An 18,420-nucleotide genomic window follows, 5' to 3' on the forward strand; every position below is an offset into this window, starting at 1 on the left:
CGTATGGGTTTCCCCGGAGTGCCTGCCGGCAGTCCAGTAGGACAGCGACTGAAGTTGCGCCGCTAAGAAGTACGACTCGAAGGCGGGGGCACCCAGGCCCCCTTGTGTGGTGGGTTGTTGAAGTTTGGTGAGAGATATTCTGGGACGGCCGTTTCCCCACAAGAGTGTGCGCAGCAGCGTGTCTAGCTCCCGGAAGAAACTTCTGGGAGGGACAACCGGAAGGTTGGTAAAGTACTATAACGGTCCGGGGGACTATGACCATTTTAGCAAGTGCCACTCGGCCGATAGGGGCCAGTGGGAGGTTTTTCCAGAATCCCACGAGGCGCGAACACTGCCTAGGACGCTTCGATGGTTGCCCTCGTATAGGTCAGAGGGCGAGCGATATAGGCGGACCCCTAGATAACGAGGGGTGCCCGTGGCCCAGGGGAGGGGTCTGCGTACCAATCTGGACTTCCCGAGGGTCCAGGGAATGGTGTAGGGGGTACATCACTGATTTCTCCCAGTTCACTTGGAGGCCCGATGCCTCTGCGAACTCGGAGAGGATCGTCCAAATGGGGGTTAGGTCCTCGGTGATGTCCCGGACATATAATAGAAGATCGTCCGCGTACATAGAGACACAGTGGACCGTATCTGCTAGGTGGATGCCCCACACTGCACCTTCCAGGCGCAGACAAATCGCCAACGGCTCTACAGCCAAAGCAAAGATCAGCGGCGAAAGGGGGCAGCCCTGTCTTGTGCCCCGTTCGACTCGCTACGGGGTGAGATGTATTTGCTGAGTCTGACCCGGGACGTTAGGTTAGTGTAGAGCAGCCAAGTGTATTGCAGAAGAGTGGGGCCTATGCCTGTTCGATGGAGAAGAGCAAAGAGGTAAGGCCAGGTTACTGTGTCGAAGGCTTTTTCTAGATCTAAGATAATGCAGGCCGCGCGTGGAAAGGCGTCCCCCACCTGATCCTGAATATGAAAGACCCGTCTGATATTCTGGGAGGTGTTCCTACCAGGGACAAAGACGTTTTGGCCTGGGTGTATGAGTGGACAAAGTATTTGTTCAAATCGGGTGGCCAGGATTTTCCCCAGGAGTTTACAGTCCGCTGAGAGGAGCATGATGGGGCGATAGGAGGATAGCAGTAGCGGGTCTCTATGCGGTTTGAGAAAGGATACAATCATCGACTCCCTGAGAGAACCCGGGAGTTCTCCACGCTCGAGAGCTTCGGCGAACATGGCCATTAACCGGGGAGTCAACAATGTGGAAAAGGTACTGTAGTACTCGAGAGGTAGCCCGTCCTAGGCCTGGGGCCTTGTTCCGAGCGAGGGAGCATATCGCACTAGAGACTTCGGCTGCCGTGATTTTCGCGTCCAGGGTATCCATGACGGCCTCCGCGATGTGGGGAAGTGGCAATGGATCCAGGAATTGGGGGATCATCTCCCGCCGTTGGTGCATCCGGGTGCAGTACACAGCAGCATAATAGTGCTGGAACGCATCAAGTATGTCCGGTTGGGAGCGCACCAGAGTGCCCGCTGGGGTCCGAATTTCGGTAATTGGCGTCACGTCCGAGTCTTGACGCGCCAGCCACGCCAGTAGTGTGCCCGTCTTGTCCCGCTCCCTGTGGAAGCGAGTGGCATAGGCTCGGACGTTAAATGTGCGCATATCCGCTATAGCGGTTGCATATTTCAATTTGGCCTCGGCCACCTGGGCCGCTGTGGCCGACTGAGCATCCTCCTGTTTGGTGAGGGATGCGAGCGTCCGCTCTGTGTCGGCGAGTGTGCGTTCGAGCGTACGGCAGGCCCCCGATAACTGTTTAATGCAGGTGCCCCGTGACACTAATTTGAACGCGTCCCATTCCACGAGTCTGGAGGCGGCGGTCCCGGCGTTGTAAGTGAAATATTCGCGGATCGACTGCGCATGATCGTGTCTAAATACCTGATCCGTGAGACAGTCTCTCTGGAGGCGCCAAATGGGCACCGGAGGGTGGGGCAGTCTCCACTGGAGCCGCAGGACATGTGCGTCGTGGTCTGAGATCACGCGGCCTAAGTAATCCGTGTGTTGGACCTTGGGTATGAGTGACGGGGTGCCTAGAAACCTGTCTAGTCTGGTCCGTAGATTATGTGGGATGGAGTGAAACGAATACAGCCTACTTACGGGATGATGTGCCCTCCATGCGTCCACCAGGGACCAGTGTGTAACCCAACGTCGGAACCTCCTGGAGCGTGTCTGGGCTGGGGAATGTGGAGGTGGTGGATGGGATCTGTCAAGCGTGATGTCGAGCTCACAGTTGTAGTCTCCCCCTAGTATCCACGGGAGCGTGGCGAATTGGGCAAGCGCGCCCGAGAGGGAGTCCCAATATCTATCCTGCTCCGTGTTGGGTGCGCATATGCTTCCTAAGAGGACAGCCTGCCCGTCCAGTAGACCCTCCAACAGGACATATCTTCCCTCCTTGTCCACCAGCCTACGCATCTCCCGAAAGGGGGTGCCAGGGCGAACCCAGATAAACGTGCTGCACGCAAATGCCGAAAAGGTGGTGGCGCAAATAAGTCCGCGCCAGCGGGATCTGAGTTTGTCCGTCTCCGCTGCTGTGAGATGTGTTTCTTGCAGAAACGCGATTTGGGCTTGTTGGCGCTTAATGTAGGCAAAGGCCGTGTATCTCTTACGTGGCGTGTGTAAGCCGCGCACGTTCAGGGTGAGTATGCTTAGATCTGTGTGCTGCATTGGTCGGCAGAAGAGGGGTGGCCTGCGCCTACATGCGGTTTACCTAGTATGGAATACATGCGCGCGCCCATGTGAGTGGTGACACGGTGCGTGGGGATATCTCCCGTGTGCCTTCCTCTATATATGTCATTTGCCCTGGTGCTCATGTCTTCTGTGGGGCGTTGGGGTAAAGAGAACAGGGGAAACAAAGCTAACAACTGGATGGGGAAACTGTCCCAATACATGGGATGCATTGGCAAGCTCGATGCGTCCAAACTAGCTCTCCAAGAGTCAGGGAGTGAACAGTTAAAGCTAGGGGTCGGCCAGCCTGGCCTGCTGAGCAAGTTCTGTATCGGGCGCTTGCAGGAGAAGTGGTTGTCCGTACGGGGAACATCGTTTTCATTGTGTCTTGATAGGGGTTGTAAGTGGACCCCAGAGGGGGGGAGGTCGTCCATCCGCAGCGATCTGCCAGCCAATCATATTGTCTGTGGGTAGTCTGTGATATCGCTACTGGGCCGAGTCGGCGATCAGGGGGGTGACCGGTGGCAGTGTGATGGAATCAGCAGTGGGGTGGGGGAGTTGCTGTGCTCTCCACCACTTGACGAAAACAGGTGTGGAATTCCCTCGACGTCTTCCTCTGACTGGGGTGCCCCGAGATCAGCTACAGCTTGTGAGGCACTGCGCCGCTCCTGCATAAGCTGCTCCAGGTCTGGGAATTCAACATCTTGGCGTCTAGTAGGATCTCTCCAGTTCTGTTGCCCCTGCTGTTGCGTTTGCTGCGTGGCTCTCTTCCTATTACGGGGTGTCCTGTGGCCACGTTGCTGTGGTTGGGTCGGAGCTGATCTGCGCGTGCAGTGGAGATCCGCTCAGTCGCACGCCTCCTCGGCTGTGGCGAAAAAGTGTGTTGCGCCTGCGTGAATTACTTTCAGGCGGGCAGGGAAGAGCAGAGAGTACTGCACGCCATTCTCCCATAGGTGCCGCTTCACCTCCAAGAAGGACGCCCTAAGTTTTTGCACCGCCTTGGCGTAGTCCGGGAAGATCATTACGTGTTGGTTTTCGACCTGCAGAGGGTCCGCACGTCTGGCAGCCCGCAATACTGCGTCCCGGTCCTGGAAATGGAGGAATTTCGCCAGCAGGGGACGCGGGCCGGCCGGGTATCCGTCTCCCGGTTGGGACCCGGTGGGCCAGTTCCAAAGAGAAAAAGGGGGCGCGATCCTTCGTCGGAGTAAAGGATTTTACCCAGGCTTCAACATATTCGAGGGGGTGCGTTCCTCCCACTCCGGCAATCCTACCACACGTATGTTGCAGTGTCGGAAGCATCCTTCCAACTCATCCACTCGGTCCTCCACCGTGGCCAGACGGTCCATGGCTGAACGGAGAGTGGTTTACTGAGTCTTCAAAGCAGGGTGCACGTCCGCCAAAGTCTTCTCTCCCTCTGCCAGTTTCCGCTGGTAGTCGCAGAGTAAGTTGATGTCTGTGGTGAGAGAGCCCAGGCGTTCCTCCATGGAAACCCTGGAGAGTTCAATGGCTGCCAGGACCTTGTCCAGTTTGTCCGATATGGTAGGGTCTGGCTGCTCCGAGGGCGTCTCGGTGAGGGCACTGGTGTGGGGTTAGTTTTCCGGCACAGTTTCGGGGACCGTCGTCTGCTGCGTGTGTCTTGCCTTCCCCATGGCGATGATCCGGGGGGTAGCGTCCGCGCATGTCGTCTTCAGGCTCAGAAGCGCGGTCAAGGTGTTGCTCCCTGGCGCGGCTGTCGTGTGGCTCACCGCCTTCTTGTGATAGGGGGCGTAGTGCGCCCTGAGATCGCCCGTACCCCAGCGGGGGCCGCGTCGCCGTGTCGCCAGTCGTGCTTGGTATGTGGGGCCTACCGCACCAGGCAGATCCCTCACCAGTCCTCACTGCGTGCCCACTCTTGCAAACGGGGCGGGGATCTCCCCCGAGAGCTGCTGGGTGTCGGTCCGAGTGGGACGGTCGGGGTAGCCACAGGAACTCTGTCCGCTGTGTAGAGACCAGGAAGCGGGCCTGGTCCTTGTCTAGATCAGCCGACCCTGGCCGCCATCTTAGGGCCAGGCAGTGGCATTCGTGGCTGTCCGTGTGCCAGCAGGGACCCCTGGCCGTCAGGGGCAACCCACGATGGAAGAGGGGGGGGCCCCCAGGAACACCTGTCAGGCACCACACTCACCCCCAGAAGACTGCTCATTTGGGTCAGGAGCGTCCATCGAGGCAATGGTATCCCGGCGTGGGCGCCATGTTAGGATCAGGCAGGCCTCAAGGGCAGTGGCCCCCGTCGATTTTCTATGCCCCCGGGGGGGGGGGGAGGGGGGGCAGAGGCCGACTCACCAGCTCTCCTCGGGTCCGCAGCCGGAGTCGGAAGGGGGGCAGGGCCTTCTTCGCCCCCCCACGGCAGTCCACATCAGTGTGTCGGCGCCTGTCGGAAGCTGCCGCCTCACACCAGGACAGCACCCCGTTCTCTCGGCAGCAGACGCGAGTGTCAGGAGCCAGGTCTGACGGTAGGAGGGGGCCCCCGTGGCACCAGATGCGGCCCCTACCCCGTCGACAAGCAACAGCCAGGGCAGTGCAGGTCTCGTCACCTCCGTCACCGCCACCAACCGGGCACCGCCATCTTAGCCTCTGGTCCGCGGCACCTGGGCGTTGCAGGATTCTCACTTCCCCAGCGGAGAGAACCTGGATTCACCGACGGGCCCGGTGCTGCTGGGGATCCCGGGGCTGGAGGGGGTGTTTTTACCCCGAAAGGACAAGGAGAAACGGGCTATTAGGCCGCCCTTGACCAGAGCCTCAGCAAGTTGCAGCCGCCATCATGGCCCGCTAACCCACGCCCCCCCTGTCACAGCTCAGTTAGCCTTTTATTTCCCTTTCCTTGCTACCAAAATACCCATGGGATTTTCGGAAGAAGGAAAGTGGCCTTCTTTACCAGTGTGCCTGCGATGCTTATAAGATAAATATTCAAAGCTGTAGCATGCTAAGCCTCACATATAGATGGGTAACCGTGAACTACGGGGATGTTTTTCAGTGATGGATCTGAATGACATGAAATAGACAAAGATAGTGAAACTCTAGTTGTCTGTGATGTCACTCAGAATCCCAAGGTGAAGAACATCCCCTTATTTCCGTTTTTAGCTCCTGCTTTCATCTGCTACACAGTTGCAGAGGAGTAAAGCGAGAGCCATAAATTACATGACCTTTATTATGTATTATGTAACCCTGACCCAAATTTTAATAAAACAACTTATCTGCCATCCGTGACCAAGCCCCATTACATTCCCTGCCTTCCTTTCCCCTACTACAGCTGTACTTTCTGCTTTCAGTCAAAGCAGACAAGCAGAGCTGTGCTGACAGGCTCACAGAGAGGCGTGACCCCTGGCCTGGAAGGCCTTTGCCATCAAAATAATGGATAATTATATGTTACACTTTCCATGTAGAACTGTTAGATCCAATTTGGGATCAACTTTTGAAACCTCTGAATACATATAAACCACATTTCATATAGTTTCCTGGGATGCACATGTTCTTGCTGTTCACCTGTTCACATTTGTGTGTGCTTGTCTGCGTGTGATGGTGTGTTCATGTACTTGGGTGTTTTTGTACTAGAGTATGTGATTCTATGTGAGCTGGTGTTTGTGCGCGCAGATGTTTCTGTATGTGTGCTTATGTCTAAACGTGTGATGGTGTGTGCATGTACTTGAGTGTTTTTGTACTAGAGCATGGGATTGTATGTGTGCTTGTACGTGTGGATGTTTTTGTATGCGTGCTTGTGTGCGCCCTCTGTTTGCGTATGAGAGTGTGCACGTACATTTGTGTGTGCTTGTGCATGTCTGTGCGTGTGATGGTGTGTGTGTGTGCATGTACTTGTGTGTACGTCCTTGGGTATTTCTGTTCTGGAGCATGTGATGGTATGTGTCCTTGTGTTTTTGGTAGTTTCTGTATGTGTGCTTGTGTGTGTGTGCGTCTGTGCGTGTATGAGAGTGTGAGCGCATTTGTGTGTGCTTGTGCATGTCTGTGCATGTTATGGTGTTTGCTTGTGCATGTACTTGGGTGTTTTTGTACTAGAGCATGGGATTTTATGTGTGCTTGGATGTTTCTGTATATGTGCTTGTGTGTGTGCGTCTGTGCGCATATGAGAGTGTGTGCTCATATTTGTGTGTGCTTGTGCATGTCTGTGCGTGTGATGGTGTGTGTGTGTGCATGTACTTGTGTGTACGTCCTTGGGTATTTTTGTTCTGGAGCATGTGATGGTATGTGTCCTTGTGTTTTTGGTAGTTTCTGTATGTGTGCTTGTGTGTGTATGCGTCTGTGCGTGTATGAGAGTGTGAGCGCATTTGTGTGTGCTTGTGCATGTCTGTGCATGTTATGGTGTTTGCGTGTGCATGTACTTGGGTGTTTTTGTACTAGAGCATGGGATTTTATGTGTGCTTGGATGTTTCTGTATATGTGCTTGTGTGTGTGCGTCTGTGCGCATATGAGAGTGTGTGCTCATATTTGTGTGTGCTTGTGCATGTCTGTGCGTGTGATGGTGTGTGCATGTACTTGGGTGTTTTTGTACTAGAACATATGATTCTATGTGTGCTTGTGTTTGTGCGCGCAGATGTTTCTGTATGTGTGCTTATGTGTGTGCTTGTGCATGTCTGTGCGTGTGATGGTGTGGTGTGTGCATGGACTTGGGTGCTTTTGTTCTGGAGCATGTGATTGTATGTGTGCTTGTGTGTTTGTGTGTGTGTGTCTGTGCTTATATGTGCATGTGCAGTCAGACGTAGCATCATGGCCGCGCGGATGTGATTCAGCTCGGCTCCCGCTCGAATCGAGAATAAGGCATGTATTTGGGCATCCACGGACAAAAATGTGGAGCGCCAGACTGCCTACACGATCGCGACCAACTTGGAGGCAGTGGAAGGCAAAGTGGTGCGCTAGATCCCTCGGGGCGCGAGTGATGACCGAGAGCCCCCGCCGACCCAACATAGCGGCCCGCAGCTAATGCTGCAGAGTGTCCAGAGCAGAGGTCCGGTACTTAATAACACTGTGCCAGCTCCAGCACTGCCCGCGTTTGCTCTCTGAGGCTGTCCTGGCTCTGGCGGCCCAGAAGAGCGGCTCCGTGAGCAGCGTTTGTGCGCCTCCGGCGAGAGCTCGACAACCACAAAATGGCGGCTGCCATGGAGGGCCGATACGACGAGCGGCAGCCGCCGACAGTGACATACCTACTCCGCGAGATTGTTGACGGGAAAGGGGGCATTGTGAGGCCTTCGCAGCGAGATATCCAGCCTATAACAGCGAGAGCATGGGAACCGGCATACATGGTGAGAGCGCCCGACCTCCCCATTGGTGCGCAAGCCAGGCCATGCAGCTGTGAACCAAAGCAGTTCCCCAAGATAGGAGCACTTTTGTGGGGGCGAGTTGCTGTCCTGACAGGGACTTGGGAGGCCTGTTCCCCACTGGATTTGTTATTCTCTGGAGGCCGCTCACCTGGATATTGACTCTAACTGCCAGATGCCTGACCTTAGGATGGCCACCAGTATACAGTACAGTCCCCTACCTGACCCCAAGATGGCTGCCATAGTGGTCCCCTCCACGTTGTTTTACTTCCCTGGGACAACAATTGGACATTGACCAGACCTTGAACCTATCCCCTAACCTGCTTACACATCAGGACTTGGAACCTGCGGAACCTACCCCAGACTGTGGAGACCAAGCAATTTGGCTGATACCCGGTGGAGGTACCATATAGCTGAAGAGGAGATGGGTTGTGGACTCCCCCCCCTGAGGTCACCTACCCAGCCGTACCTTGGGCAGATTTTCACCTCGTCGTCTACTTCGTATCTTCCTCCTACCCCTTCACCCTATCCCCTTACCATTCCTTGCTCCATTCACCTTGTCCCCTATGTTCTTTAAATGCTTTTCTTGATACTTATGTAATTTTTAATGGATGTAAATTGCAACATTATTGTTCCTCATGTAAAGCGCTCTGATTCCTTCGGGTCTAGCCAGAGCTATATAATAACTCATTAAATAAATATGTTCCAATTTAGTACTCTTTCTCTGTTTGTCTACTTCCCTAGCTCCTATCCCCTCTCTCCTGAATCCCTCACTTTGCCTGCTACTCTGCCTGCTACTCTGCCTAGCCCCCTGTCCTTTGTGACCTTTGACTAAGCACTCCTCCCCTTGTTGGGGAAAGATCCAATATTTATACTCTGGAGTCTCAGCGACCCCGCTGAGAGAGTCCACTGCGTCAAGGGAGCCACTCACAGCTCAGGTATGGTATGGCACCCCTTGCCAAAGCACTCCCTCTCCCCTTTTTGGGGAAGGATCTAGTATGTAGGCCTTGGAGTCTCAGAGACCCCTCTGAGAGAGTCCACTGCGTAAAGGGAGCCTCCCGCAACAGAGATAGGGAAGTGATACCACTTCCCCTGGTATCACAGCTTACTGGACCTTAGATGTTGCTTTCACTCGTCTACCGGTTTGTGTCTCTGTCGCTCTTCCCCTCTTTCCATGCAGTGTCCTGCACCCTCCCCTCCTCTTTCCCGTCTTCATTATCTGTCTACTTCCCCAGCTCCTACCCCCTTCCCTGAATCTTTCCCCTTGCCTGCTTTTCCCCTTACGTATTTGTGCTTATTGTTTATCTCGACCTTACAAGTAACTATGTTGCCATGCTCTAATGACTGTGTAACCTTTGTAACGATGTAAACTGTAACTATGATCTGATGTTGATGTTAAGCGCTCTAATACCTCCGGGTCTAGCCAGTGCTATATAAAATCTTTAAAATAAAAATAAAATAAAAAATTCTTACTCATTAAACGTTTGTCGAACATTGATCAAGGATTTATAGTTTAAAAGACATTTTTTCACTATTGTGACATGGCATACAACACACATTTTTGAAAATGTATTACTTCAAATTGTTCAGACCTCATTTCTTCATAACTTCTCCTTCTTTAAAACGATATCTCTGCAGCCTAACATAAGTTCATCTTCTCAAGCTTGTCTATTCACACCATCTACTATCCGTGTAAACTGACATACTGCCCACTAATGAGCAGAACTGACTCCATTTAATTTAATTCACCACAAAAAACTGGAATAAATGCATGAAATGGTTTCCTTGAGTGCACATGACTAATCCTTGTAGCCAGCAATAATCAGTAAACACTGGATTAACCACTAACCTTGGGTTTCGGACTGACGTGCTTCTCGCTGAAAGGTGGTTTAACAACTCCTGAGATGTTGTATGCGCTATACAACTGCATAAACACAATACGATAATATTTTACCAATCATGATATGCACATATAATCCATTTGTCATAACTCCACAGTTATAAATGTTATAAATTGACTCCAGTATCTGAGAGAAAAAAAAATATTTGAATGTGTTTAAAGAAATGTGTAAAGTGTGGAGGTAGGAAGAAATTCATATTCCTTAGTTCAGTTTCAGTCCAGTCAAAATGTAATGTGAGCTCCTTCAATAAACTGATCCAAAATCCATTTCTGTAACTATCTGGAGCACATGGTACTGAACTTAATTGAATGTACAGCTGCTCTAGTCAATGTGTATTTGGATAATCAAATGCATATTCATTCGAACTAATGTGCAGTTGAACGAAGGAAATACATTTGAATCAACAAATGTAAAATTGCACCTAAGAATTTACATTTCTTGGGCCAATGAATATGCATTCCCAACCAAATGCATATTTGTAATGCATCAGCATAACATCACATGTACTGGATTCAATTAACATGAACCGATCATAAAAGATGCTGTATTCATTAAGGAGTAGATTCAAGATTCAAAAGTACTTTATTCGGTTATAAAAGCAAAATAACCATAAAAGTAGCATGAAAGGTACAATTTACAAGGGGTCAAGTAAACATTTTTAAAATCACAAAGAAAGTAAGAAAAAGAAAACTACAAAATTAAGTTCATATATACAATATAAAAAATTAATCCATTTGCATTGATTTGCAACACTTAAAAACTAATTTTAAAAATTCAGCAATTGAGGCTACCATAAAAACAGTTTCCATTTTCTGGCACTCTAAAAACGCTAGGCGACATCTATATACATTTAGATCTTTGAGGATAGGGATGATGAGTTTCCTTCGGAAAAAGGTATAAAATTTACAGAAAAAAAGTATATGTATATCGGATTGTTGGGATACATCATCACATGGACAAAGACATAAATCCTTCGACCAGCAATTCATCACGGGGAAGGATAATGTCCTAAAAACAGTATTAAATCTAAATCGGGTCAAAAGGAAGCGTTCATGGTTGGACATGTACAATGATAAATATGGCTGCAATTTCTCTCCGCATAAAATGTCCTGGTGGGTAGAAACAGTCTTTTTTCTCGCCTCCTCTATATGTCTTTTTTCCCTGAGGTACGACATACACAGATTTTTCAAGTCTCTTCTAGATATGTATGCCATTGATTGTGGGTCCTCATAGTATTGGGGGCAACTTAATTTTTCAAAAAAGTTTCTGACATAGCATATCCATTTAAAGTCATTGATATTGTCCAATGCTAAAATATCCTTTAAAATAGCCCGATTAACAACACATTCATCATTTGTCCAAACCCTATGCCAAAGAAGGATTGGCTGAATTTTAATAGTATCAGTAACGTAAGGTATTAAGGAGTATAAAAGGGGGTGGTGATGAACGGAGCATCTGAATCTATCAAACACTCACACCCAGTCAAAAGATCTGGGTTTAATCCATCACCGTTCTTTAGCCCACTCTGCCACTCCAGTTCAGACATGGCTATATGCAAATCAGTCTGACCCTGGGAACAGTCCAGCCCGAACTGCCAAGCCATGTCTTCCCTGGACCGGAAACAAGCTTCAGAGGACCGTTTTCTGGCATTCCAGCCGTCTTCAACCCGGCTTGCTTGAATCCAGTGGCAAAGTGAGCAAGGGACTCACGTCTGAGCATACCCTGCCACACTTATGGCTGCCAAAAGCGGTACAAAAGGGGGTGGTGATGGACGGAGCATCTGAATCAATCAAACATGGCTATATCATTGTATTGTGTGTAAGTGACTGGACTGGACAACTCCTACATGCGCGATTACTCGGTCAGACATTCACTTAATGCAACGTATTCAGCAGAAATGAAGGGTACAATGAAAGCAAATAGCAACCCTTAAACATGTATGGGGTCGATTCACAAAACATTTATGACCCCACGAAGCAGTACTACAGGAGAATATTTTACGTACACGAACTTGCCTTTGAGACTGGGCTTGAAACAGCCTATAAATAAAAGCGAGCGCACAGAGGGCACAGCCCTTTCTGTTTGCTCTAACTGTATATGACTACCCTCTGAATATTCCCATTTTAATACTATTTTAGATGTTTTTGTGCCAATTCAAAAAGACATACGTAAAAGTGTGCTGTAGCAGTACTACTTTACACACTCAAATGTATTAGTTAATACGCCCCTATATCTCAGAAATACTTAAATATTTTCACTGAAGTGCTTTTGTAAAAAATAAAACGTAATTGTGCAATACAAAATCCTTAACTATTGCTGAATAATTAACAATAGTCGACAACATGCCTTCATGCATTATTCAGGAACTGGTAAGATATTTGAAGAGCTCTATATGTGATATGCATGTATGTGTTTTTGTGGAAAAGCACCTTATGTGGCGTTTCAGTTATTTGGAGACTTATTTTGTTTGGTATTATAGCAGTGGTTGTGACTTTAACTTTCGTTAAAACGTTTGCTTTATCATTAAATGAGTATACAGTAGAAAAAATGATATGAGTATTTAGTAGCATGTTTTATGTAGCACTTGCTACAGCACATTTTGCCATTTTGTAGCACTGCAAAAAATTATTCCTATTAGTCAAGTCAATGAAGTCCATTTTACGGATAAAATGATGAGTTGCAGTTGCTTAATTTATAAGGAAAAAGGTGCAAGTGCCTAAAGTGTTTTTTTCGGGACCGGTTACTGGCACTGCAAAATGCTGGGGTTACTGAATGCCAAGGCTGCTTAGAGATTCAACTCATAACGCCTTCTTCCACGGCCATTCACTTCCTGTCTTTTTACCTATTTAAGATTTTTTTTTCTTTTGCATTGTATTATGCTTTCTTTGCATCTATATAGCACTTATTACACCTAGGCATTGTGAGACGACTCACCCTTTACATGTTGCTGGTTTCACATGTCGTCACTGCTGCTTTGTCTGTAAAGGGAGCTCAGAAATGAGAGGTCTGCTCCTCCAGCTTTCAAGGGGTCCATGAAAGCAGGGTTGATTAACTGCTTGGTGTACTTTTACCTCACCTCCTGTCCTGTGCTCTTCATCATGGCAGAGGATGAGTGCGACATCTGCACACCTACAGAGGGCATGAAACAGCCGCCAGAACCCATCGCCCTGGCTGCAAATGGCAGTGGTCAGCTCCATTATTCAGCTGACTGGCCCTTGTATTCCTCCATATGCTTTGCGTCCCCTTCTAGCTGATGCTATTTGTTTGAAGATGTTGGTTTAAAGCAGCACGGAAAGGGTTGCAACATCATGTGTTTGGAAATGGAGTAATGTAATCGGAGGCAAGTGCAGGACATTTGTATACGCACAGGCCTTTTACATTTCAGTTTCCCTACTTCACTTGTAAGCACACAACATGGGGACCTGGCTATCCTGGTCCCTTCTTTCGAATGGCCTTGTGGTGCTCCATCAGAATAATGTATTTGTTCCTCTGATCTGCTTATGTGGATTCATATCATGCCCTTTTTGGGCTCTTACCTTCCTTCCTCACTTGTGGTATTTCGTCAGTCAACCACCAGTGCACTGCTCTAGCTTTACTTCCTCATTGCTTTATGTTCCAGTCTCAGCTTGTCTTAGTTTTCACAGCTTCATCATCCGTGTGGTCTAGGTCTTTGAGAGGATGGATGGTTCTAGTTAATTTGTTCCATAATAAGTCTCTTCTCTTCCCTCTCTGTCTCTGTCACTGGTCTCCCCTGTTCCAACTCTGTGACTCACTGACACCTGATGGCCCTCCACATTAATCCCCTTGGGTTCGCCACCCATTTGTTTCAGTATACCAGACTCTTCTGAGTGTGTCACAGTCCCCGCGTGTGCCATATTCCACTGAGTTTGTAGGCACAGGTTTAAGAACAGGGCTTTCTGATTAAGTCTGTTTCACTGGTCTGTCACATGAAGGGGGATTTATCATCCCTTACTCCCGCGAGTCATCCGATTGGTTGTTTTCGTGGCCCCAGCATTGGATGTTGGTCACTGATCACTGCCATCATACCCACAAGTGCTAATCATGTTATTATTGAATAATAGGTATGGCCTCATTAAAGAGAGCAACGCTATTGTACGGTGTGCACGGTGGGCTAACTGGAGCTAAAAACATTAATCCGATGAATAAATAAAATTATTTGGGGTACGGATGACTTGATCAAGTGAATGGGCTTCAACCAGATTGTGCAAGCAGCTCTTTGCCAATCAAAGAGGTGCCACTGAAAATTGGCACCAGGTTCTGCCCATCTTCACTCCAATATACGATCACTGCCTGAAATTTAACATTGTGTCTAGAGCAAAAAACTCCCCCACAAAGTTACATTTGGTCACAGTATTATATGTAGACTGCAGCATAACAGATCACCAGCATAAAGAATGTGTAACTGCATGAAAACGTCAGGTTAAGAGCAAATGTTCCAACATCCATGCACATTCAGCAAATGCCAAATATCTCTCTTCACTGTACATACTCATTAATGTATTGAAAGCCCTGGACATGTGTTGCATAGAGGATACACTCAGAGCTTCATTACTACCATCAGGATTTTTTTTTAATTTTTATATTTTTTTTATTGAAACAAACATCAGCATATAATAAACATTACAGTGGGTAAATCACGGTAGCAGAGCTGGCAACCTGGGATGGCATAAATGGAAAGAAAGGTGATGTGGTGTCCCTCCCACAGACCTAATACGCCTCTCTTTTTTGGAGGCTACTTCAGGAAACTCACCTGATTGGCAACTCATGTAAAGCATTACATAGAATGGGATAGAAATTGACCGCGCATTCAGGGTTCACCTCTGATTCGAGGGGGGTGGGAGTGTTGATCCGAAATATATTTCCGCTGTCTGTTTCCTCCACTTTGGAAGATGGGAGGGGTAGGTATGTAGGCGTATCAGGTCTGTGGGAGGGACACCACATCACCTTTCTTTCCATTTATGTTCCCCCTGGGCTTCAGAATACGACTTTAGCGGACTTGGGGTAGGTCCTCCTGTCACTCCCTGAGGGGTTTTTATTTTTGGGAGGCGACTTTAATGCAGTCGTATCTGGAGAACTGGACAGACATCCCCCTCGAGAGCTGGGGCGGGCGACAAGATGGCCACCTGAATTTGTAGAGGCGATGGGTCTTGTGGATTAGTGGAGACTGCGGCATCCAAATCAGAAGCAATACACATTTCATTCTGGGGTGCATAATAGTCTCTCACGACTGGACTATTGCCTTGCCCCGGCTGTACAAGCTTCATATGTGATGGAGGTTAGACACTTGGCTAGAGGGATTTCGGACCATTCTCCGCTATGGGTTCATGTAGTTGTACACCGCAGTTCTGCAGGGCGAGTGGCCCCCATAAACCCATGGTATTTACGTAGTCCCAAAGTTCAAAAAGACCTTCTTGTTAAACTGGAAGAATATTTTGTCGTTAAGCACGATAGAAATAATCGTTGGAAGAAAGATTATACAGCAATTATGTATTGAATATATTGTGTGATTTTAATAACAAAATAATTCTGTTTAAAAAAAAAAAAAAATTATGATAAATATGATCCTACAGGTGTTGTAATAATATGTGAAGTGCTTATTGAATTTTTGAGATGGTCACAAGTCTTGAGATAGATTTTGATACAGTAGAGGTAATGCGGATTTAATTGAGTGACACAGAAAGGAATCTTTTTTGTTCATTTCCTGAAGTAGCACCACGTCTGGTGCCTGTCTCTTAAGATATTGCAGAACTACACTACGTTTAATATTATCCCCCAGCCCGTTAACGTTCCAACTCAGGACTTTTATTTCACTACCTCCCATCGCTTACCCAGCCCGCTTTCCTCCCCCCACATACTGATTATTAGACCAATACTTAATGCTGATGAAACCTATAACACTAACAACATAAACCATTACCCATATTCCCAAAACCCCCCCTCCCTGCTGCCCTGCCCATAGGTCCCAAAACTGCCCTCTAAAAACTGCAGAGTGCCTGTCGCCCGAACACTTCAAAGAAAGAAAGAAAAAACAACAGAGGAGGATCCCGCTCCACCCCCCCCACCCCGACCCCCCAGAGCCACACATCACCCCCCCCCCCCGAGTCCCAAATCAAACAAACACTCAAAGTGACAGTGGGCCACACTGCAATCTGGTTGCACTCAAACCCAATCACAGTGTTCTATGACAATTCCGCAAAATGAGCTGGAGGCATCTCACTCCTATTCCTGTACAGCTCCCTCCTCCGTCCGTCTCGGCGCCTCCGCTCCGTCACGGGGAAGAGTGCCCAACCAGTCAGATACAGTCTCAGAATTGTCAAAAAACCAAGCCTTTCCGCGTGCCTCCACTCTCAAGCGCGCAGGGAACATCATGGCGTATTTCAGGCCTCTGTCACGCAGTTTCTTTTTGACTGCCAGAAAGTTCCGATGCTGTTTCTGTACTGACTGTGTGAAGTCCGGGAAAAAGGAGAGGGTGGCATTATCAATGCGAACAGGGCCTCCAACTCTTGCTGCAGGATAAGGTCTCTGTCGCGGAAATTCAATATCCTGGCGATCAGCGGGCGAGGCTGGGCCCCGGGTCTTGGCCTCCCCTCAGGCACTCTGTGTGCACGCTCCACAGTGAATAGCTTGCTGAGGCCCTTAAGCTGCAAATGCGTAAGGACGAGATCCTCCACATATAGGTCAGAGGCTGGTCCCTCTGATCTTTCCTGGACCCCCAGGATACGTATGTTATTTCTTCGTACCCTACTTTCATACTCATCCAGTTTGCGTTCCGCTTGCTCGTGAGAAGATTTAAGCACCCGGACGTCCTGCTGGAGCTGGGTAACATCGTCAACCAAACTGGAAGTCTTAATATCCAAGGACTTAACCTTTTCATTCACCTTAGTCAGGTCCGGCCGTATAAGGTTCACCTCTATAGATACAGTATCCAACTTAGTATCCATGTTCTCTATTTGTTGCCCCATGGAAGTCTTAACACCGTCAATAGCACCCATGATATCTTGCAGCGTGACCTCTCCCTCCTTGTCCAAGGACGCTCCGGAAACCACAGCCCGGCAGCGAGCCTCTAGGTTGGGTATAGCGATCCAGTTTATTGGTTTGCACCAGCTTTGGGGCTCTCTGTGCTCTAGAGGAGTGTTTCTCCCCGTCTTGCTTGGACGCCATGTTATACTTTGCGTGATGCCAAGTCCTTGTTACCCCACAATGGTTCCACACTCAGTATTTCCGTGCCCCAAGGACCAAGCACATAGACTAGTCCAACGATGAATCAGGGCGGGCATCCAAGGGGACACATTCACTCCGACACCAAGGTAGTACCTGGTGGCAATCGTTTATGGCAATGCACTCCCCCACAGTACCTCCGGGTGCCCCCCACGTGTTGGAGCTGAGAGAGCTGATCATCCAGTCCACTCTCTCCAGGCTTGCCACGCCAAAACAGGGATCCACAGCGCTACTCGATCATGCCCCAATAATGTGGAGTTCGGCTGCAAACGAAGACCAACCGGAGCAATCTACACTCCTGCTCCGATTACACCCATTCACAGCACTGGGGTCCAATAAGTCAGTCCGAGGGAGGGTGGGCCTCAACAGCACCACTGCCCATATCTCTCTCCGATGTGCCGGCGCCGATCTCCCCCTCCAGTGGTCTTCTCAAGTGAGGTCGGTCCAGAAGCCCCCCCCCCCTCTGTCCAGGAGGGGATTGGGGGGGCAACTATTAGCTGCACTCGCTCAGCTTACCGCCGTCACCACCGATCAATTAGTCCTTTCTCAGGGACCCGATCCACCACTTCCGGTTTCGGTTCCCCGGTGTTGTGACACTCTAGGGCAACTAGTAGCTCTACTCAAGCCCCCGGTCTCAGCCACGGCCAGGCCCCAAAACGGAAACGGGGACAACTCCCGATCGGAGCCTAACTGACTCACGGGAGTAAGCCCCAGGTGTCTCGGGCAACCTCCGATGTCATATTATGGGCTCGGGAGGCAAGATATCCAGCAGGATGATGGGGCCGGTGAGTGGACCCGGCAGAGCCGAGAGACTACGCGGCCATTTTGCACGGGCACCTAGCTCCTCCTCCAGGATTCTTTTCTTGATGCTGCTCTGCAGAGTCAACTTGTTGAATCCCACAAAGACATTGCCCTTTTGAGGCCTGCATATCCACTCTTTCCCTGCTGAGGTGTTTGTGCAGCTCCTGTGTCAAAGCAGTTTTCCCTAAAGTTTATCTCGGAAGGGTGTTCAAGTAGGTTTTCTGTTCTACATTGTTGTGCACCCCTACAAGCAATGTTATGTTCTTCAGGACTTTCAAGGCTACCTGTTGATGCAATTCGGTCCTCAGTATTTGTTCACAGCTGCACATATAAAGGAAAATGTGAACATATGATTATATATTATTTTTTAACAACTGTATTTGGGTTTTCGCATTTTGCAGATGCTTATGAGGTAGCTGAACATTTTTACAAAAATGTCACTACACAATAAAATAGTACTATGAAAAATCCA

The 18,420-nt window shown here is 49.1% G+C and overlaps 1 protein-coding gene across 2 annotated transcripts in view; it reads left to right on the top strand.

Annotated features, from left to right (window-relative positions):
• ABHD3 (abhydrolase domain containing 3, phospholipase) overlaps window positions 1-18,420 on the top strand; it is a 379,776-nt gene that overhangs the window by 58,501 nt on the left and 302,855 nt on the right. The gene's annotated exons all lie outside the window — the stretch shown is intronic.

Source organism: Lissotriton vulgaris, chromosome 4_1 (genome assembly GCF_964263255.1).
Source record: "Lissotriton vulgaris chromosome 4_1, aLisVul1.2, whole genome shotgun sequence".
NCBI classification, from domain to species: Eukaryota; Metazoa; Chordata; class Amphibia; order Caudata; family Salamandridae; genus Lissotriton; species Lissotriton vulgaris.